This window comes from Amblyomma maculatum, chromosome 6 (assembly GCF_055883805.1).
Source record: "Amblyomma maculatum isolate TAMU_Amacu chromosome 6, ASM5588380v1, whole genome shotgun sequence".
In the NCBI taxonomy this organism is placed as follows: Eukaryota; Metazoa; Arthropoda; class Arachnida; order Ixodida; family Ixodidae; genus Amblyomma; species Amblyomma maculatum.
In genome coordinates, this window is record NC_139349.1 from 104,969,594 (window position 1) to 104,992,936 (window position 23,343).

Consider the following 23,343-nt stretch of genomic DNA (forward strand, 5'->3'; position numbering starts at 1 on the left):
TCAGTACTATCGGATCTCGCTTCAATAAGCTTTGTAAATTATTACATTCTAATGTCGTCAGTCCGTTCCCTAACCCTGAAATTTATCTGCTAATTGCTGTTCTATCAAAGCGCCACCACCATCCATGACCATTTCTATGGCACGGCAACAAGTATTTATTTATTTATTTATTTATTTATTTATTTATTTATTTATTTATTTATTTATTTATTTATTTATTTATTTATTTATTTATTTATTTATTTATTTATTTATTTATTTATTGGCTAGAAGAGTAAAGCAGAGAACCAGTACGACTGGTTGAGGAAAAACCTTAAAGAAGACTCCAATTATTTTTACCTCACGACTGCATTTTATGTATAGAAGCAAGAATAAGGCCTCCCTAACCACTAAGCTCTACTGTCAAAAATGTGCGGATATGTGAAGCAAGTGCACCATTCGGAAGAATGAAACGCGCGCACAACACCGATTTTATTTACACGCATGTTGAAGGATGAAAATGGGAATCTTTTATACCTGCCAATTAAACCGTTTTTCGGGAGTTCAATAAACAAGAAGCAACAAACTATAAAAGAAGTTTCTAAAATTTCGTGTCGCAACTCAAAAGCACACATGCAGGCAATTAAAAGAGCTGAGAAACGATTGCGCCTGGCGGTAGCAGCAACAAAAGCGTACAAGTTCCTGCAGCGCTGGCTGCAACGAGTGCCCGCCTCTTCGAAGTTCTTCGCCGGCACGCATCCGCGCCCCACAATAAAAAGACCGCGCCACAAGTGACGCTAGCCGTACACACACCACGCTTTCCCACTGCCGTTGCTTCTTTGGCTTTGTAAGCCCGGCGGTGAGTGCTCGTTTGCCTGCGTGCGAGTCGGCGCGGCACAACTCGGGCCGTGTCATTTCCGGAGTTAAGCAGACACGAATTGCTCCCACCATTCAAATGCATCTGGGCGAGCGAAGCCGGGCAGCCGACTCCTCCTGCCTGGCGCGCTTGCCTGCAGTGTGTGTAAGTATACACGCTACGAGCCTCTGACTCGCTACACACTCCCGCGCTCGCCTCCTTTCACCAGCATGCACAACCTCTCTTCCGCGCCGGTGGAACAGAAAAAGGGGAAAAAAGGGATAAACAGCGAAAGGGGAATGAGAATGCGGGAACGAGGCGACGCGGTGCGCGACGTTGTCGAATAGAAGAAATATATGCGCCGCCGAGTTTGACTCGCTTAACGCGTGCGCGCCTGCTTTCTCCTGTGTTGGCGCTCCGCGGCGCACTGTCTCGATGCGGCGCTGTCACAAAGCATCTCCCCTTTTCCTTCTTTCACTTCTGTCATTGTCGCTTCTCAGGCTGCTGAAGATACGAAAAATAAAGAAAGCGGAGAAAGAGAAAATGATAAAAGGAAGGGCCGCCGCTTGTGGGAGGGTAAGGGAATTGAGGATTCGGGAAGCGGACAAGGTAAACGAAAGAGGAGACAGGGAAAGAAGGAGGAGGGAATGGAGGTGGATGACGAGGGAAAAGAGCTAGGGTCCAAGAGACGCCCCACTTGTTTTATGGATTCCGGCGGAAGCCAGAAAAACAGCCGCGTGGGAGGCGCGGAGGCGGCGGCGGCCTCGAGGTCCGGGCGAGCCAGGGCGAGCACAGCACGCGGTGCCGAGTTTTCCTTGTCCACGCTAATTTCGTAATTGAATAATGAGTGGCGAGGCGAACAAAAAGAAGGACGGAAGCAGCCCGGGGAAAGCGTCGAGGCCTCGTGGCACGACCAAAACAAAAACACCCTGGGCTCGAGACGTTAAACGAAAAAATGAAAAGGCAATTAAACTAAAAGACAGAGACAACGCAGTTCGTGTATAGTGGCGCACTCCATGGCGCGGTGACGGAGAAGGCGCGGCCACGGAAAGGGATGAGTGGGACGAGGTTCTCGCAAATGCGTTTCCGGACGCGCCACCGGGAAGGGAGTGTTCGGCGGCAGTGAAAACGACGCAACGAAGCAGCGAAAAAAAAAATTATTCGGGAAACTCGCGCTCTCGCTTTGCCAGCGAGTCTGAAGCAGCAGTGAGCGCGTCGGTTTGCGAGTACGTGGGCTCAAAGAAGACGAACAAGTTGTCGCTCTTGTCTGAACAGTACTGCAACAAAACCAACACTCGCCGCCCCTTATTCGCGTTTTGTTTCCTCGGACTCTCGCGTTAGCTGTTTTCGTGGAACAGGGGAGGAGGACTAGTGAGTAGCGGAGGCTCCGCGCTCTGCCCGCAAGGCTCCCTTACTCCCCGAGTTGCTGCTCATTATTACTCCTATTTTGATCCTTCCCTCTCGGGAATCTCGCAGCCGAGGCTATCATAGGTTTCCTATGATTCGCCGAGCGCTAGTAGTATAGTTTAGAGGAACGCCGCTGGATCAGATACAAATCGCTCGTTTTCGCTATATTGGTGTGCGCGCTAGCATGAGGTGCCCTCTTTCGTGCATTTCCGGCGCTAGAAAACGTCTAAAACAGGGCGAACTTCGCAGGCTTTCCCAATTAGCGGGAGCCTCGGGAAAACTGGGACAGTAGGGACACTCTCCCTCTCTCTCCCTGCTTTCGACGGGAAACCGCTTTTTCCCACAAGTACGATCCCTCCTCGTCGGATGTCCGACTTGCTTGACTTTTTCTTTTTTGTTACTTTTCACTTTTTCTTTATTGTCGCTGAACGTTAACGAAAAAGCTTGCTTCTCGCTTCTACAGGAGCTGCGCCGCCTTCCATTGCTTCGCGGAACGTTCGAGCCTGCTTCTTTGTTTTGGCGGCGCTGCAGCAGCAGCAGCGGTTGGCCTTGTCCCCCCCTTCAGCCACGCGCGCTGGGTTAATTTTCCCCGACATGCGTGATTAGGATCGGCGAGTGCGCATAGAGTACCTACTTATCGACGCCCATTAATTTCTGGGGGGACAGATGTGCTCGCGACCACGGCTGCTTGAGTTCGATTTCGCATCAGAATTAGTGCCAACACACGCACGGGCTGGGCTGGTCTAGAAAATGGGAAGAGTGAGTGAAGGGAGGGCGCGTGTGGATATTGGGAGAAGCAAGCAAGTTGTTTGATGGGCGTTGATTACCCAAAAACGGTGGAGCCCCTTCTACATTCTTGTTATTATATGATGGCGATGGTTTCGACAGGAAAACGTCCCCGTCCATGATGTTTTATCTCTTGCTTGGAGCTCCCAACGTGTAGACCTCAGCTGAACGTGTACTGCAACGCGTTCAACCATTTATTCTTTTTCTCCTGCGTGGTGTGGATCGCTAACGTTTGTGGAAAAGCTCGCAAAGCATCTGGAACAATAGCAGATAGCTTGATCCTCTTTGCGAGCCGTCGCTCGTTTCACTGAAGAGAACCGTATTTAATTGGCAAGCGTTCTGAACGTGGATCATGGTCCGTTTCTTCGAACTATCAATAATAATATTCATGTTTGTTTACGTTCATTTTTTTGATGATTTAAGCTAGCTCAGGACTCAAACTTTTTTTTTCCTCGCTCCGAAACTAATTCCAGAATTTCATTACTAAATGATGCTAAGATCACGAAGTATATTTTATATGTGAACCTGTCTATTCTTCTGTCGCACTAGATTACTATTGAACTGCTGGAATGAAACTGGTGGGCATCTTTATTCTATTTGCGTGCTTGGGAAAATAGCGCTGTTAGTGGCACAGAGATGTTCTTAATATTTTATCTTTTTGAACTCACGTCTCCTGCATCATGTTCAAACGTGTGTCGAAATACGGCTGATAAAGAGATGAAAGACGTCAGGGAATTTATATTTCTTATTTGCTTCTCAAGCCCAAGTCAATCATACTAACTAAACTGTTTATGTAAGTGTTCTTTCCAGTGCACCTATCGCACTTCGCAAAAAATGATTTTTTTTTTTTTTTTTTAGGAAAACGCAAGGAAAACAGCAGTGAGAATGTTTGCCGTTAATCATGTTATAAAAAAATATCAAACATATAGAAGGGAAGATATGCTCCAGCGCAAGAACCTAGCAGTACACCTAAGTCTAATTTCTGGATTTAAATCAAACATAAAGAAGCAAAATACATTCTAGCGCAAGAACCTAACAGTTCACCTATAAGTCTAGTTTCTGGATTGCTGAATTTTGTTTTGTTTCGAAAAACATGTTAGATGGGAAACTCCAGTGCTAGGCATGACTATCAGAGTGACCTCTATTGTTCAGTTTTCTGCTGGAACGCTGAGCGTTAAATACGCCCTGTTGCGCCCGGGCAAGCGGCCCGGATTTTGCTCAGCCAAACGTCAAGCTTCTCCTGCTAACGCCCCATTGCAAGCCTCGGTGCTGCTCCGCACGACAGAAACGCATTGCAAAAAAGCATCGGTGAGTGTCATGTTGAAACACGCTCGCAAAATCACAGACAACCTGGCGCCAGGACCCCTAGCGGCGACCAGCTTCGCGCCGCTGCAGATTTGAAGCGGAAGATCAGCGTGCTCGCGTATTGGACCGCTTGGGCCGCCGTAATGCGTTGCCTCCGGATTGGTCAATTTGAGTGGCAGCGGTTTCCCAAGCGAGCGCACTGTCGCTGGAGACAAGACCTTCACGAGCGTTCATCGGGTGCAGTGCCGCCCGCAAGGAGGGGGCTCATCCCATAGTCTCTCCGGCCGTTGGTGTGGGATTACAGCTGAGCAGCCTTCTGAAGCTGGGCCGATCTTGTACTGTAAATAATGCCCTGTATATAGAGTACACAGATGCCTTTGTTCCTTTCTTCGACGCTGACTCGGTTTCATCGCTATCGCCAAGGGAGCAGGCATATATATCTCGATAACGAAATGGGAGAAGAGAGCTACGGGCCCAGTCCTTCGGCGCAACAGCCCACTATCGCCCTCGCCACCTCGAAACCGCGCCCTTCATTTCTGTAAACTGCCCCAGCTCGATCTTTAAATTAGGGCGGAGAAGCCAACGCTACGAATTCCTACGAATGTACCAATTTAGTTTGAAGATGGAGACGGCGCCCGCAGTTGGCGACATTGAGAATAAAGAAATGTCTCCTAGCTGCTCCTTTAGATACCACAAATAATTAAAAAAATATTTTTATTTATGCTAGGGCCACAACATGCCATTGCAGGATATGGTCACTAGTGGAACGTCTGACTGTTTTTCCCTACCGCCAATCTCATTACGGTCCTAACTACTTTGGCTACTAAAGAGATCAGTATAGAAATCCTCAGCTACTTTGACTATCTTGTCCATATTCGTGATGACGTTGCCCGCCCTGTCCCTTATCGCATACATCTGGCTTTTGCCTATGCCCAATTTCTTCTTCACCGCTTTAAGGCAATCCCCGTTCTTTACAGCATGCTCAACTTTCTCCATGTTATACTTCCTTATATCGGCCACTTAGCGCTTATTGATAAGCTTTGATATCTCTGTCAATTCTATTTGGTCTGTTGGATTGGAAGCTTTCATACTCTGGCGTTTCTCAAATATTTTGTCCCCTTAGACAGCTTACCGGTATCCTCTCTAACTATCCTACCGCCTACTTCTACAGCGCACTCAATAATGATATCTCTGAGATAATGTCGCCATCCTCGGTTAGAGCGGAATATCTATTCTGTAGCGAGATCCTGAACTCTTGTGCTCTCCCCCTCACCGCTAATTCGTTGATGGACTTCTTTCTTACTAATCTGTCGCGTTCCTTCCTCAGATTTAGACAGGGATGCAAGGCCTGTTCGAATTTATTAGCGGGAGAGAAAGAGTGATTTATCGCCGTACAAAAAGCGGCTGCAGAACCTTCCGACTTGCTCTTAAAGGTAAAGCTTTTGTTGTCTTTGCAAGAGTTTTAATGTCATGAAGCCAAGCTAACACTGGTTGATCATGATACCCATATGTCCTTATGTCCTTATAAAGATATAGTGGCAATGCCAGGCATAAAGGAAAAAAATGATAGATAGTGGAGTAGTGGTTAGCGCACTCAGCTGGGAACAGTAGCGATAGTGGTTCTGCGTACTCCCTATCATCATTTCAGAGCAGCGCTTTTTTGCATTTTTGTAAATAATCGCTGTAAATTCATTTTTGTCTTGTGTGCACCTCCTGCTTGGGCTCAGGCCTGCAGTATTGAGTAAATAAATAAATAAATTTCCAATGGAGGCAGATTTTTTTTTATATTTTTATTGTATAACTTTAACGACGCTGGCGGTGGACACTATTGGCGGACGAAGACGAACGCCGCCATGAGCCTAGACTGGCTTTCGCCTACCGTAATGATCACGCGTTTCGCACACGACACACTTTTGCAGGATGAATAGCAAAATGTGTGCCCATTCATCAAACTAATCGAAACGCGGAAGTATAGTGTATTGTTCAGTAAGCCTCTTTCTCCACGCATTTACGGCGGCGGACATACAGACAACCACCTCTTTATGACGCTTTGCCGCGGAGAACAAGTACATGGCCTTCCCTTAGCTTAACCTCACATTCACTCTCCTTTTACGCCTCTTCCCTGGGTCGTTTCAATAAATGTTTCTCTCTCTACTCTGCGCTCCATGCAGTGTTTCGTTTTCTTCCCGCAACGACTCCCCCACGCGGCTCAGCGCCCTCTGGCGGAGGCCGTTGCGCGGGGTGTTTGGCGCGTGATTAAGCGGTCTACAGGGCCGATTTAGCAGCCCTGGTCAGCCGAGCTGAGCCGAAGCCTGAACAGGGCCAGCGGTGGTGCCAGAGGCCCTGCGTGCTGGTCATTTATCTTCTCCTCCAATGCCCCGGCCACTTTGGCCCCGGGTTCAAGCTGCTTAACGACTGCACGCCGCCACGCAGCGTGCCGCACGTGCTTCGTATTACACCGCAAGAACGGGGACGCCGGCAGACAGGTACACAGGCGCTTACGCTGCCTCCCCCCTTCCCATTCTCCTCCTTTCCTCTCCTTTGCTCCTCTTTCTTTTTAACACGCAGGTGGCGGAGACGGGGAAGATGGGATGAAACTTGAGCCTAACCTGTTGACACGGTACCGGAGCTAAGCTTGCGCTGGCAATTCCTTTTTTTTTTTTTCTGCTATTATGACTAGAGGGCACAGACGCGTTGCGGATGATGTCATTTCCTTGTTACTCCGGAATTTTATAAATAGCGTGGATGTTACCAGCATGGTCGTTTAGTTCCTGTTTAGGGGTGAGGTCGAGAATGTGTGAAGCAAAAATTAAAATCTGTGAAACAGGGCGTACAGGAAGCAAGTCAAAGCCCTGTGAAACTTATCGCCACTTACTAGCAGGCTCCCTATTTACGCGCCGCGTTGTGACAGTGGCATTAACCAGAATATGCATGGTGTGTTGGGGCAGTTATTAGCAGCAGCTTCACTAGGCGAGAAAAACGAGACTCATTTCATTCAGGCACATGCACACGCACAATAACAAACTAGGTGCATACCTTGCCGGCTGCATGAACGTATTGATGTCGGATAAAAAGCAGCGTGCACAATCCAGGAGCTCGTGTACCTGTTGTATCTTGCCGAAAACTGATGTCTTCCCATATGCCGATAAATTCTTCATGGTAAGTGGAGCTATTTTTGTCACAACAGCAGTAAAAAAAAAAAAAAAACATTAAGAACAGTTCCTGAGGGCGGCTTTTCTCCTATATTTATATATCATTCACAATGACGTATACAGCTTTTTCTATGTTCACTTCATGGCCGAATAAAAGAAAGAAAGAAATTCAATGGGGAGAAAGGGAAGCAGGAGGGGTCGGCTGACGGACGTAGGCGAACGAAATATGTTCAAAAGTATATAAGGGTGCGCTAATGGTAGATAAATACACATTCCAGTTTACCTAATGTGCGCATACGTATATCAACGCCCACAGTGGGCATATACTTCTCCCCACCCCAGTACAACTGTCACAGCCGTCCCCCAGGGCCCGCTCTGAGATACGTGACGCGCTGATCGAGCTTCGCAACAACGTCTCATGTTCCGGGCCGAAATCTTTACTGTGTTTGAAACACGGCAGACTTCTATAAGTATGACTGTGCACTGTATGCTGTAATGGCGGCTAGTTGGTTTTCCATCATAGGTAGGCGCGCTATAAACTTTGACCCAAGACGATTTATTAAAACAAAACAAGACTGGTACAGCGCGCCTACTTATGATGTGTACTATAAGTTCAGTTTTTCAACTTTGCCACTCATCGTAGAAGCACTAAGCCCATTCGTTGTTTTATGTCAAGTCAATGCCCTCATGGTGCAGCCTCAGTCATATCCTCGTTATGCTTTCGAGTTATTTCATCCGTTTTCGTCTTCACTAGTAACAGGCCCACTTTTCTCGATAAGCAGTTTACTGTTGAGATACCACTGATCGTGTTTTTTTCGCCACGAGACACTTGCGATTCTTGGGTGCCATTAACACCCCAGCTGCCCTTGAGGTTTCACTGATGCTTAAGGCTTGCTTAGGGTCTCCCAAAGCGATGTCAATACATGTTCTCCCTTGTAGGTGAGAAGTAAACGAGGCATGACAGTGAGAACTCACCTGCTTCTATACAGAATGGCCTCCTGCAAGAGCCTCTGTAAAGTCCTGAGAGAAAACATACTCTAAGATACCAGCGCCGACACAAGCACACACTTTTCTTTTTTCGAGGTTCGAAGTGCAAAAAAAAAAAAAAAATGTGCAGCAAGATTGCTGATGTTTTCACAATTTGTTGTCTTTGGCTTGCGCGTATCGAAGCGATGTGGTCTTTGATTTCAGCCATGCCGTTATGCGAAATGTTCACATCAAAGGTACACGGGATGCAAAAGCCAAAAGTGTCGCCTGTATTCGACGGAAGTAAGCAGGATCGAATCCTGGCTGCGGCGGCCGCTCTTCGTTGGAGGCGAAAGGTAAGGCGCGTGTGTGCTGTGCCATTCAGTGCACGTTAAAGAACCCCAGGTGGTCGAAATTTCTGGAGCCCTATACTCTCATAGCCTGACTCGCTTTTGGACGTACCACCCCAAAAAACAGCAATCAACCTGTACGAGCATCTATCTATACTCTTCCTGACATTGTATTAATGGCGATCAAAAAATGCTTACCCGCTAAGCTACAGCAGCCGTCAAAATCCAGAATAAATCTTCAAATTTTCAAACGTTTATTGGTGGAAATATGGTGCATGGCAGCATCCTATGGCAAACAAAAATTTTGGAACACCCTTCATCAGCTGCAGCTAACCGCGGGCCCTGAGAAGTGACAATATGAATTTGTGGTGAGGCAAGCGGCCCCTGCATGCTTCGACTGGCAGTGCCATGCTGCTTGACTCTATCCAGTTCTATGGGAATGCGCTACTTCGCCGAACGCATGCGGGTTCGGCCTCAACCGGTGGCAAGCTTTCTTTGCTTTTTTATAATCAGTTACCTCCATGATTAAAGTACTACTTCACATTAATCAACCCATGCACGCTAATAAATTGTATATTCTTCCCGTGGTGACAATGGCCGTTGCCTACTATCGTATCCCACAACGAGCCCCTCATATTCCTATATTTATTTATTCGTCCACTAAGCGATAAGGAAGTTTGATTCTAAAACCATGTCTCTGGGCGTAACGTAACTAGCGGTGGACCCTTGAGGTATGTTTTAAAAGTTAGTAAAGCTGAATTTATTTCTTATCCACGTTTTGTTAAAATCAGAGCATCCTTGCAGATATAAACTGTTGTTGAGAAACACGCAAAACATACAGGCGCATTCACGCCATTTAGCTTTAATTGCTTACCTTTCCTGCCTCTTTGCTTCGAGCTTATTTTTGTATTCAATTTTTGCAGTATAGTAGACGTGTTACATTTGGTTAACTGTGTGGAGCCTAATAAGACAAGGCATGAGAAGTTCTGCTTAGAGTAGGATATATAGCTTAAATATAGAAGGTATACGGAGGGTACTTAAGACTGCTTACGTAATGTGAATGCGAAAGCTTGAGATGGATTAAGAAAAACATTAAGGAGGATTTGAGAGCAGGTTAAGAGACGGATTAAAGTGAAATAATCGATGGGTTATAGTGCACTAAAGTGGATTAGCAGTATTCAGGTGTATATATAGCACAATCAGTATATATATATATATATATATATATATATATATATATATATATATATATATATATATATATATATATATATTGCACCGACCATCTGACTGTCGTGATGACGTCACGACGAATTTTCAGGATCACTTCTTCCGGACACCGCCGCCGCCACTGCTGGGTTCAGTTGCTTTATCATGATGGGACATAGCAGCAGCTATATGGATCCCTATAGCTGCTGGGCGAGTTATTACATGTTCATTAGATGAAAAGCTTGGAACGACGACATTATAGAATATGACAGGTACCAGTCGCACCAGCGCTTTCTATGCGCCGTTTCCTTCCCGTCTTTTATATGTATTCACTTCACTTACTGAAAATAATTCCTCACAGAGCACTGGCACGGGCAGAATTGATGAAGGCTCTAAATTCCTTTATTTTTTTAGGGTGAGAGGGGGCGGGGGGGGGGGGGGGGGTGGAGGGATATTGAACATAAACTGCTTACCTTCTGGAAAGCTCCTAAGTAGCGGAAACTCTCGAACAGACTTATACTGAAGGTTGCGTCAGTTGCCTGCAACGAGAAAGTGAAGCATAGCTGCAAAAGACAGGTTCGTTTATGTTCACAGCCGGAAGCAACTATGAAGTTGATCAAAAAACTACAAGAAAGCAGGAACACCTGCACGTTCATTCGCCGGAAGACTTAAGAACCTCACAAAACAGATACGCTGTGTTCCAGCGGTCACACTCATAAAAAAAAAATAACTAGCAGCAGAACAACTGAAGTCATGCTTCACATTTCGTACAGGCTTTATTGTGACTTAACGAAGCGAATGTTTTTACCAGTGTTCCATTCTTCGTTTTCGATGTCCCATCATTTAAAAATGTGTGTGTGTGTGTGTGTGTGTGTGTGTGTGTGTGTGTGTGTGTGTGTGTGTGTGTGTGTGTGTGTGTGTGTGTGTGTGTGTGTGTGTGTGTGTGTGTGTGTGTGTGTGTGTGTGTGTGTGTGTGTGTGTGTGTGTGTGCGTGCGTGCGTGCGTGCGTGCGTGCGTGCGTGCGTGCGTGCGTGCGTGCGTGCGTGTGTGTGTGTGTGTGTGTGTGTGTGTGTGTGTGTGTGTGTGTGTGTGTGTGTGTGTGTGTGTGTGTGTGTGTGTGTGTGTGTGTGTGTGTGTGTGTGTGTGTGTGTGTGTGTGTGTGTGTGTGTGTGTGTGTGTGTGTGTGTGTGTGTGTGTGTGTGTGTGTGTGTGTGTGTGTGTGTGTGAGAGAGAGAGAGAGAGAGAGAGAGAGAGAGGGGGGGGGGGACTAAGCAAAACCTTTTTGTGTCAGGCATTTAACTTGCAGAAAGAATGATGTGCTTTTTACATGCTTTGAATGTTACATATCGCCATATTAAATTTCTGTCACTGGTTAGCCGGCAAAAGACTCACTCATCTCGGCTCATATGCCATACCAGGAGAGAGAGCTATTGGGAGCACACACTCTCTATAGTGTTTCTATACGCTGCAATGACGAATGATCCCAATTATAGCTTTGCACAATATTACTCCAAAACTTCAATAATTTAAATAATAGCATATTCGTCAGAAGGATTTGAAGGAATGCTAAACGGAAATATAAACAGAAACAAAAAGCTGCATTGCAGTAATTATAGCAAAAATGACTATAGAGATTTAGCGCATATACTGCAGAAAACATAGATTTGTGTAAGCGATAAACACACGGTGATTTGAGAAATATTCCCACAAGTAATTGCAAGTGTGTGCGAAAGTTGTTCGTATTGTTTAGGTGTTGCGACACCCGATGACATTACGCAGCGGCCTACCCGATATTCGCCACAAGGAGAGAGTAAGCACAGCAGACATATGTGAATGCTGTCAACTGCTCAATGGGTGACAAAGAATGAACGTGGCCACATTAACGCTACGCTAACACATAGACTAAAGGCGGGTTATAACGGAATAACGAAAATAAGAAAGGAATAGCTACACTATTTGAATGCTCCCCCATGGAAGCACACATCATTACGAAGCGGCAAGCCGATGAAAACAGGAGAACAGGGAACAGAGAGAAGGTGTTCGGTGACCGTGATATGACGTTTAATGAAAATGTTAGCGGGCCTAGCGCGAGCGCTCCTGCCCGCGCCACTGCTCGCACCACTACCCGCTTCTTCTTTCTTGCTCGTCCGTAACATGACCCGGGGCCACCGAGCGATCCTCCCGATCGTGGACGAAGAAGTTTACCGATGTTGATGATTCCATGGCATGATGATGGGCGTGTCTTGATGCTTAAAGAAGAAGAAGAAGAAGAAGAAGAAGGAAGAATAGAACAGCTTGCCGGCACGATGATTCCCGATGAACCTTGGCAGGACACTCTCGGGCCACACGTTGCCACGACTCGATGGCGGAGGCCAAGGCACGCACTGCATGGCATTGGCAGGGGAGGATGTCTTAGAGTGTAACGGTGTCTTGGGTCGTGGGGTCTTCGATCTTCACATCTGGTCAGTAGGGTCACATATGGTCGTTCGGGTCTCTTCTTGTGTCTTGTGGTCATGTCAAGACCTTGTCGAGAAACGGCAAGGTCTTGCTGGGTACGGCAGGCTGGGGAACAGCCATGCGATACATCCTAACCTTCAGCCGACGGCGCAAGAAGTCGCAGGGCACCGAAGCTCCTGGTCAAGATGAGGGGGTGATGATGAAGTACCCCGCACCTCCAATCAAATGTTACGAAGTGGCAAGCTGATGAAAACAGGAGAACAGGGAACAGAGAGAAGGTGTTCGGTGACCGTGATATGACGTTTAATGAAAATGTTAGCGGGCCTAGCACGAGGGCTCCTGCCCACGCCACTGCCTGCTTCTTCTTTTTTGTTCGTCCGTAACAATATTTTTGCACCTCGTTTTTAGAAAACAATATTTCCCATAAAGAGATGTAGCAAACCAGAAACAATCCCCAATAACCATTTCGCGTTGATTTTTGATATGTCGGCTTGTCACGACTACTTCCGTGCCCCTCTTTGGAGGCAAACCGAAATTACCGCGCATCACCCTCTCTCTCGAGCCCCGCACAAATACAGACGATTTTTCGGACGCTTCGTAGGATTCGGCGCAACGAAGTTTTGTTTTCGGTGCTCCCCACTTAAAACTTGAGCACGCGGCCAACTGAGCGATGTCGCGCAGGGCGGCACTCCCGGCCCACAGCTGTGGTTAAGTTGCCTAAGTCACTGCAGTTGGAGTTCTGCGGTTCTCTAACCTCCTCCCTGCCACGCTGCGAGCGCACTGTACTTCAGAGATGCCATGTGCAGTCCAGTTTCCATTTCTGCGGCGTGAACGATGGGCTATACCGTTTGGCAATGCGTTTGCTGTGCTTGACAATGCCGGCTTTCCGCTGGTTTCGCAAACCTATGATTAGTGACCACTGTGAAAAAGAAAGAATACAGTTTACGATAACCAAACAGCGGCATGATCATCATGATCAAAGCAGCGGTACCGCGTACGAAGAAATGTTATAGAAAGACCCTGGCGCAGCTGTGACTATACTCTATGAAATTCTCAGCTATAAATAGGCAACTGCCAACACCGTCAGGAGTCGGACCAAAAAAAAAAAAAGAAAGGAATGAAAGGAGCTGATAGCTCTCTTCTTCGAAGCATTTGAGACCCGTGTCAAGAAGTTTTTCTTTAGCCTTTTGCCTGGCCGTAGCCATTCGCCACAGTACATGGTTGCCCCGCAGCGAAGTACCCTTACCAGCTCGTTCTTCGCGTGGGGAAGCAAAGCAGGTGTTACGAAGAAATTGCAGCTACGTACCCTCTGTCGCACTATTATTACCCTTTTAGAACCAAGTAAACGCGGCTACATATTGAAAAACATGTCTACCTCACATCAACACCTACATTGTTATAAGGTTCTCGCTTTAGCCAGTGCGGGTCTTAAAACGGACACGCGTTTGAAAGGCACACGTATTTTGTAGGTGTACGGATATTCTGCCGCGTCGAGAGTGCTCTGTTCGCGAGTCGAAATATTCATCAACACGTCGGCAAAGCATTTAAAGCTGGCCAGGGTTTGCTATTTTACACCGGCACACGAAAGCCCGCTCACAAGCGATAATTGCGGCTAAGATCACAAGTGACTGTGACAAATCAACGGTCATAACGAAATGATCGAATGGCCCGATACTACTTCGTTATAACAATGTTCAACCGTATTCAAGATCTTATAGGGAGCAATTGGTTAATTAATATTAGTTGTTATCTAGATTACATGGTGAAAATATTCAGCCAATATGAATGGAGATCATTCGATTCCCTTTCTACATAGCATATTTATCGCTCACTGCTGTGAAGAGACATGTGTGCAAAGCATGCATATCAAGCCCTCCCAGAAACATACCGGTCAGCTACAAAGAATTCGCTTTAAAAAAAAAAATAAAGGCTGGTTTAAATGCCTACACAGTGACATGGACAACATATTAGTAGAACTTGCGCGTCATCCAAATGAGCAAATAAGTCGCAGGCTAAGTCTATTACCTTACAAGGCCCATGAAGGCTTATTACTAAAATTATAAAACGACCATGAGCAATACGTATCCCATTAATTCAATCGTCAGCACAAAGAAAACATATTTAGCTACCTTTGTTAACCCTAGATATATGGACGATTGAAAATGCTGCTCCTCCTCTCCCCCCTCAACTCAGCCCACGACGGTTCCCTAACACGCCTTGTGTCGCCCGCGTAACTTCTGAGCGCGCCCAGCAAGCCCATGAGACGTCACATAGGAGGTTCGCGAGCGGGGATGTGTCGCCCCAATCGGTCGTGAGAGTTCGCCAGGAGCACTTTTTAAATATTTTTTTAAATATTGCATATAAATTATAGCCTCCTGTTTTCAAAGCTTTCAAATCTGACTCGAATACTGACGAAAACCAGCTCCATGAATTCCTTGCATTAGTATTACCGCGCGTAGCATTTCAAGGACCCTTTAATTACCAATTGAGACTGCACTCTTTATTTTTATTATATTATGATTGTGTGTATGTATTGGTATTCTGCTTCGAAGCTATAACTACTATTAGATAAGGTCATTCAACAAAATATATCTTATTTGACAGTTTTCCACACAAGGAAAGGCCCCGGAGGACGCTCGACTGCTCAACCAGGCGAGGCTGAGGCGACCTGTGCTCGATCCCGGCCGCGAAGACTGAATTTGGAAGAAGGCGAAACAGCGCTGCATATTAAAAAGACAAAAGTTGGTGGACTGTATTCTACCTCCTGCATAGCCTGGTTAGCTTTTGCACGTTAAAGTTCCTAAAACAGGAATATAAAGGTCGTTTTGGTACATATGGCTTAAGTTTAACTTGAAATAACCAAGACACATTTTTTAATGTTGTCGAGTCTATGTTCTCAACGCCCAACAATGAGGACATAATTTGCGAATATTGACGGGCAATACCGTAAACACTGGATAACAATAGCCAATTTTCATAATTTTTCAAGAGAGTATACGGACACAACCAGATTCAACTCCATGAAGAAGGAAAAGAAGGTTAAATTAGAGCGTGTGCTTGTTGTTCGCTTCTAGAACTGTTATGGACATTAACGACATAAGTATCTCGTCACAGCATACAAGCTGCTTGGTAGAATCTTTTGTTTTCAGACTGATAAAGCGAAGACCAATCATCCGCAAATTATTTCCATTAACAGTGCAAGTGACAAACTACAAGACCCAAGGCATTTTTCATACACAAGCCACAAATATTCGTGCATTTGTACAACTTGTTATTTTCTTTTTGGCTGTAGATGAGTGTTTTATATTAATTTTTTATTATCATTATAACGTCGAAAATCAAAAACAAATCAAATCAAAATTTATTCCTCATTTGTCCATACATAAGCATTTGTACAGGAATTCACCACAAAATGTGTAGAAGAATTAGTCAGAAAGCAATAAACTTCGCGAATTATTTACAAGTGCATAATACTATAAACAACAGAAACATTAAAGAATACCGCATTCATTACTGCAAAAAAAAATACAAACATGATAATCGCTTTGCAAGCGCAATATCAAAACCGAGAGACAGGATAACCATCTGAAGGCAATGAAAAACGCGGGAAAACAAGGACTATAAGCTTGAAAATGGCCTTCAGCGACGGATCTGTAAAAATAAACACCAATTTCTTATTATTTTTGTCATTTTTCGTTCCGTTGTAATGTTTCCAAACTATTCACTAAGCTGAATAATATCCATGGCACATAATATCCCCTCACTTTTTGCTGTAATTTGTGAAGCAAATAACTGACTTAATAAAATATTTCTTTTAACGCGAGCCCAGTATTCAAGGAAGCCGACTACTGAATCCTACGGCAGTATCAAGTAATACTTTGATTCTTGAATTTCTTTACAGATTTTGTTTCCCTAATTGTTTTTTACAATCATCCATCTGAGTACGCCTAATGCTGGACAATGTTCCTTCCGATGTATTTCTAATTAATCCAGTCAATGCCAACCGCCGGCCCTCTTATCCCTGTAAACTCTCTAATCTCCTCAAATATTTTCTGCCGCCACCCGGTACTATACTGAGTCGTCTGCCCTTAAGGACCACTGGTCACCGCGAATCCATATAGGATGTGTTTGTTTACAACTACCACAATAAGTATAACGGAGAAAAGCGGGATAATTGGTTATCAGTATTAGAATGCACATTACAACCGCGCGAAATGACAATGGGCAATGAATAAGCTAACAGGATGTAGCGCGGAACTTCAACTCAGTTTCTATTGCACAGATGCGACAAATTTATGCAATCGTCGCAATCACACAGTAACCTAACAACAACCATCACTGGACGGAGCATTGGCACACTAACGTTAGTGTGTGACACTCCTTATCAGATAAGGCGACGGAAGCTTTAGCTGACACAGCCGGATTCTTTCTTCATATATATAGTACGGTGAGGCCACCCAAAAACAATAAAAAATAATGTTCCTCTGCCCGCGTGCCACTAAGTGTAACGGGCTTTCCTTATTCATGCAGTAAATTTCGTATACTTATCTGCTCAGTCTGGACGCGAACTTCGTCGGTATTGTCGTTTCACGGAACCGAGACGTGCAAACTCGACAATGGCGACAATGGTCGGCCCCTTGCCCACCCTTCGCCAATGCCCTGCGTGCGGCTTCTAACGTCTGAAGTTTGTGCAACGTCCAGTTTTTCCAATCTAGCTTTTGGCACAGGACAGAGATATCCGGTAAACGACCCCACTCCTCCATGGGAAGACCCTGCCAAAGTGCTTGATGCGGAATTCTTGTTCGTGCTTTCCCTGCACCACATTGCATAGGCCAGCCTGTTTCTTGTGTGCAATAAAGAACACCGGGACGCAAACTTTCTGAACCACGGTGGGAGATTTGATGGCAAATGCGGGAAGCCAGTGGACCGTGTGCGTTACGTTTCACCGCGGCAGTGCTCCTGTACACCCCTATAGCTTCCTAACGGAAGAGGTCATCTAAAAAGGAAGACCTCCACTTGCCAGTCTTTGCAGCTGGAATCCCATGCTGTGTGTAATTTCATGTAGTCAACACTCATCAAGGGCGGCACTCGGGCAGTTTTTCGCTACAGCTTTCTTAGCTAGCTTGGAATTATCTGACTGGTGCTTTTTAAGCGAGGCTGATACCTCGAGTATTGCATGTATCATTGCAATGGTACCTCACAGGTGAAGCCCGAGTGCGCACAGTATGATAAAAATATATAACTCAACAAGGCGGCAATACAAGATGCAATACACACGCCACGCTTTTGAATAAAGTTTTTCATTTCAAAATTAATAACGGTCTGGGTCGAGAAATATTAACAATGCCGCCCGCCATAAATTGAAATGCACCTCAAGAAATTGGCAGAAAATATTCCGGGGCTTTTCGACACACACACACACACACACACACACACACACACACACACACACACACACACACACACACACACACACACACACACACACACACACACACACACACACACACACACACACACACACACACACACACACACACACACACACACACACACACACACACACACACACACACACACACACACACACACACACACACACACACACACACACACACACACACACACACACACACACACACACACACACACACACACACACACACACACACACACACACACACACACACACACACACACACACACACACACACACACACACACACACACACACACACACACACACACACACACACACACACACACACACACACACACACACACACACACACACACACACACACACACACACACACACACACACACACACACACACACACACACACACACACACACACACACACACACACACACACACACACACACACACACACACACACACACACACACACACACACACACACACACACACACACACACACACACACACACACACACACAAATCATGATGCAATCCCTCACAACACTTTATCATGCCCTCATCAGAGATCAAGCTCAGGTCAGGATATCGGCGGCAAAGTTCCTGGAGAGCCTTCACAACGCATCCATACGAAGCTCCACAGAAGTATAATTTGTGTGATGCAATTGAACAGCGAAAATCCTGCACAAATATCATATATATATATATTTTTTAAAGGGTCGTTCCTTCTCTTAGTAACCAAGGCTTAGTTGCCGTTTTTGTTACATCATATTTTGTTACATTCAGACTTTCTAAGTTGAAATAAAAAAATAAACTCTGTTTCCAGCACTTGTTTGGGGCGTCTTGTATTTAAAAGCTGTTGAGAGTGCCGCGGCGGAGCGATCTTGGACGTCAGCGCCATCCATGGGACAGATGCTGCACTACGCTCGAACGCGGGAAATAGTTGTCGTTTGAGCTCGGCTTCGTGTGTGCTGCTGCCCGCCTTCGCTAATGATGAAACCGCATCTTAATCGAAGTACGGATGTCTGTATTTCAAAAAGGGTCCAACTAATCTGGGCAGGTGATGTGATATTGAAAATATTGCCTAGCAGAGGACAAATCAAAGAAATATGAGCGTAGCCATGAACTCTAATCAAGTCGTAAGTAGCACTGTCATAAATGGGATTTTAATTATGCTACAGCAGATAATGGCATGTCGGAACTGATGTGTGTATAAGTTCGCAGGCATGTTAGTCTCTGCTTTTTCTTTCGTATTATAGTATACCAAAGCTAAAGCGTCGCATTACTAAACACACTCTCAATCGATACACCCCACGGCTGTTACGAGTACGCCCGCTGTCACTTTTTACGCCCGCAGCCACTTTTTACGTCCGCTGTCACTTATTACGTCCGTACCCGAGCCGGCAGCATTCAACTACACTTCTTTTTTTTTTTCTGTTTATTTTTTATTTACTTATCTTTTTCTTCTTTTTTTTTTTTTCACATAACACGATGGCCATTGCGAGCTGGTGTACATTTTACTCTGTGTTGGATTTTTCAGTTCAGCCTAATCCAGGCTTTCCTTTTTTTTTTTTTTTTGCTTGCAAGGCACTGTAAGCTGGCCGAGGAGCATTAGGTACAAAAAGTAAGATTTGGAATTAAAAGAGAAGAGAATTCCGTACTTCCAGGGGCTTGATGAGAAGAGGGTAGGGTGGGCTAAGCAGTGCAGTTGTGCGGCGTGAAGTACTGGTCCGCTTGTTTACACGTCTCTACAAGCCGGAAGGGACTGCAGCTCTTTTGCCGCCTGTAATCTGTAAACTATTTGTTCACTACCATCGCCTGCCTAGAGCTGTTAGCCGATTAAGTTGTTTTATGAAATATATATACCGTACACCGGCACGAAACAGCATATGGGAGTCATGAAAAAATATCATCATGACACTAAAGCAGCAGTTTCATCGATGTCATGCAAACCCAGAACACGTGACGTTTTGCCCTTTCATTCAACACCGCGCGACTATACCCAACGATAACCACGTCAACATAGTTCTTGGAGAAGTAGACTTTCCCTACCATTTTGTCCGCTTACTGGCTTATTTAAGCCGGCTTAGTTTTTAATGACGATAGCAATTTCTACAAGCACAGCTCCAAGTACTATAATTTGTATGATTACTAGTAAACGAAATGTTCATGCTGACAAAAGCACCGAGACAGACTACCAGCTACATTTGAGCAAACAGGATTACTACTTTAGATCGCTGGATAAAGTAATTCATTCGTGGAATATCTAACATCACGAAAAAAAATAATAAAATAAGAACGAGACGCGTTCTGAAATAAACGCCGAAAAAGGTCAACTGAATATTTAAAAAATAAAAACCGCATCCAACCTTGAGATGAATAAAGCCATAGCTTGCGCATAGAAAAAAGAAGTGATAAAGCATCCACCAAGTCTATGCTAAAGCGTTCTTACACCGTGATCATTACACCCCGTGATCATGTCTCTCCTTGGAGACAAGGAGAAGCAACGCCACACATTAGAGACACTAGAAAGGAGAGGTAGCGCTGAAGTTTCAGAAGTGCTGTAGAGATGGCGCCACGGAGCGGGGCCGAGCGAAGTTTCATACGGCGGCATGGAATTTCCAAGGACGGCGGACGCGGCGCGGTGCCTCTGGTGACGTGGTCTGCGAATATTTAGTCTGTTTCATAGCGCCGCAAGTCGATGCCAAAAGTTTCAGCATTATAAAGGCGGGCCTTATATATGTCTGAAGTGCCGTTTGTAATCCACCTATTATGAACACGTAGCGAGAAATTATCTTACCGTAAGGGCTGGCAAAGATTGTTAATAGTGGTGAAAGGAGATCACTTTGTAGAGCAATAGTATTCGTCAAAAAAAAAAGAAAAAAGAAAGAAAATCAGCTTTCTCTGCAGCGAACCTTATTTGCATATCCAACAAACAGCAGAGAAAGTATCACACATTAACGAGCAATACTTTCGAAGACTGTAGTTCATAGCGCGAAAAGAGACATCGTACTGACGAAAGTACACAAAGCGCTAGGTGCAATTATTCCGACCGTGAATACATTTGTCGAGCACCCTCTTCGAGTTAGCGAGGTTTCTTTTTCATGGGCGTGCAGATTGTCGCCTACATTTCTATGCTTGTCAACTATAACCAATGGAAGGGTTGCACACCCCTTTGGGGTCAACACCCGGAGATTCAAACAGGCAACTTAATTACTGCTAAAAAAAATTGCACACCACTGACGCAGTGGAAAATTAAAACGGTACGACGTATAACATATTTCAATTCCCATCTGAATGCCGCCTAATGTGCACCATTTTTTTTTTTTTTTTTCAAGTACTTGCTTACATGTCCCAGTTGATAACTGTCAGTTAATTAATTTCAGATAGGTGTTCACCGTCTACTCTATTGTTGTCTCAGAGAACCTGGGAATATATTTAAAAATTTTCTAGTGGTGTTGCGTGTCTGTGGAAAACGTCCCATTACTGCACGTTGTAATGAAGCTTTTTGCGGTGAATTTGAGCGTCATGGGGCTCAAATATCACGCGATTTGAGGGTGTGGCGCATAAGAAAATTATGACCTCTGCTCAAGAATGGCTCACAGCTTGTGTTATGAACGTGTGCATTGTCCTTTGCTGTTACTTCTTTTTCTTTTGTGAAGTTCGTTAATGGCAACAGCATCGAATATAATTGTGCATAGGCAAGCACAAAGTGTACACAGGATTTATCGCGAGTCTGTAGCGCGCCTCGAAACAAAGGTGTGGCCACACACACACGCAAATTAATTCTACAGCATCTACCGCAGAACCACCTTTAGTGAAGGCGAAATCTCTTCGCAAATGTTTTACAGGCATGGCTTGACCATAGCCGTAGGTAAATTGCTTGGATTGTAACTACATGACGCATGCAAACTGGCTTAATCAAAGCAAGTTGTTGGGCGAATTGGTAACGGTGTTCTAAGAGAATAGCGCGATAGATGCGCAGTGAAGCAAATACGCATGAATACGCATAAATACGCAACACTTCGCTGACTCGCGAGTCAGATCTTTACTGGCTGACCAGCATAAATACCCTGTACTGGCAGCCCCCCCCCCCCCCCCCCCCCCCCCCCCCCAAAAAAAAAAAAATAAATAAAAGAAGAAACAAACAGCACAGTGCGGACTGACAACAGAAATCTTCTTCGGTTGTTCGCTGTCGGGTGTAAATACACGTGTTGCGGCCAGACAAGGACACGGCACATCGCTGACTCGCAAATGAAATGTTTATATTGACTGACCGGTCGCACTGCGAAAAAATATCCCCCTCTCCGCCAGTGGATTAGCAGTGCAGACTGAGACCATTTTATTTGTTATTCTTTTTTAAGACTCATAATTTTATGTCCGCATGGGGTATTTACCATCTTCCATAATTACAGCACGACAGACGAGACAATAGGGGAAAAGGAAGCAACACAGGTGCTGAGTTATACAAATGAAATCATTTTACAGACGATGTATGTATAAAATTATGAATACCCTACTGGTGGCCCAGAAAACGTCGCGAGTGTTCATTCACATGGCTCATGGCAAAGCACGACATGTAGAGACTGCGTGGAATATGAAGGTTATGAGGACAATATTCATTGCCAGCCATTGTATCACGATTTCATTGTAATAGGCAGAAACCGCGAGGCGTTGCCGTGAGAAATAATCGATGCACACATCATAACACGGCTTGAGGAGGAATGTGTTATCACAGCCTCTATAGCATTGCCTGAGAAAGAAGGAACCTTCTTTGAATGTGAACGCTCAGTCAGCCTAGCTGCATCTTGAAGGTCGTTGTTTCTAAGGCATGAATTGAACGATGACTTTGCATTTCTGGCGGCTAGGTGGATATTTATACCGACCCGCTTGACAATAAAGATCTGAATTGTGAGTCAGCGCTGTATTGAATCCCTCTCTCTTGTATCGTCTTTTGCGCTTAACTATGGAAGACCGTCACCAGCTCGCCCAACAATTTGCTTTGAGGTATTTACCATATTTGGCTTTTACCGCGGCTCGTATCGGCTTCAGCGCACAGAAGTTGCAGCTGAAATTTTGATGCACGTTTTTTTTTCTTTTTCCACACATTATTCTTCTCAAGAACCCTTCGAGATGCGTAACGAACACCTCTCTGACGTGGCTGAATTTGGATACGCCATGAAGCCAAATAGGCCATCCGCGTCAATGTCCACCCTTTTCCTATACAGGGCCCGTACAGGGCTCGGCGATCAGAAGATGGAGCCCGTTTTCAGAGCGCTGAAGTCGTGGGCCGTGGGTAGAAACGGGCGCAAAGCGACGATTCCAAACTTCAAGACAACGCCGTTAGACCGCTTTGCTGCATGACAGCAGAGTCTTGCGGTGGACGCAACGTCGAAGGCTGTCAGTGCTCTGACCGCGGTCGCCGTCTGTTTAAGG

The 23,343-nt window shown here is 45.3% G+C and overlaps 1 long non-coding RNA gene across 5 annotated transcripts in view; it reads right to left on the bottom strand.

Moving 5' to 3' along the window:
• LOC146186477 (uncharacterized) overlaps positions 1 to 23,343 on the bottom strand; it is a 242,691-nt gene that overhangs the window by 109,836 nt on the left and 109,512 nt on the right. For all 5 annotated transcript variants that reach the window (XR_014708116.1, XR_014708114.1, XR_014708113.1 and 2 more), the window contains exons 3-5: positions 10,484 to 10,549; positions 8,461 to 8,505; positions 7,370 to 7,502 (exon numbers count right to left, since the gene is read on the bottom strand). This is a non-coding gene — a long non-coding RNA (uncharacterized LOC146186477). The remainder of the gene's footprint in view (positions 1 to 7,369; positions 7,503 to 8,460; positions 8,506 to 10,483; positions 10,550 to 23,343) is intronic.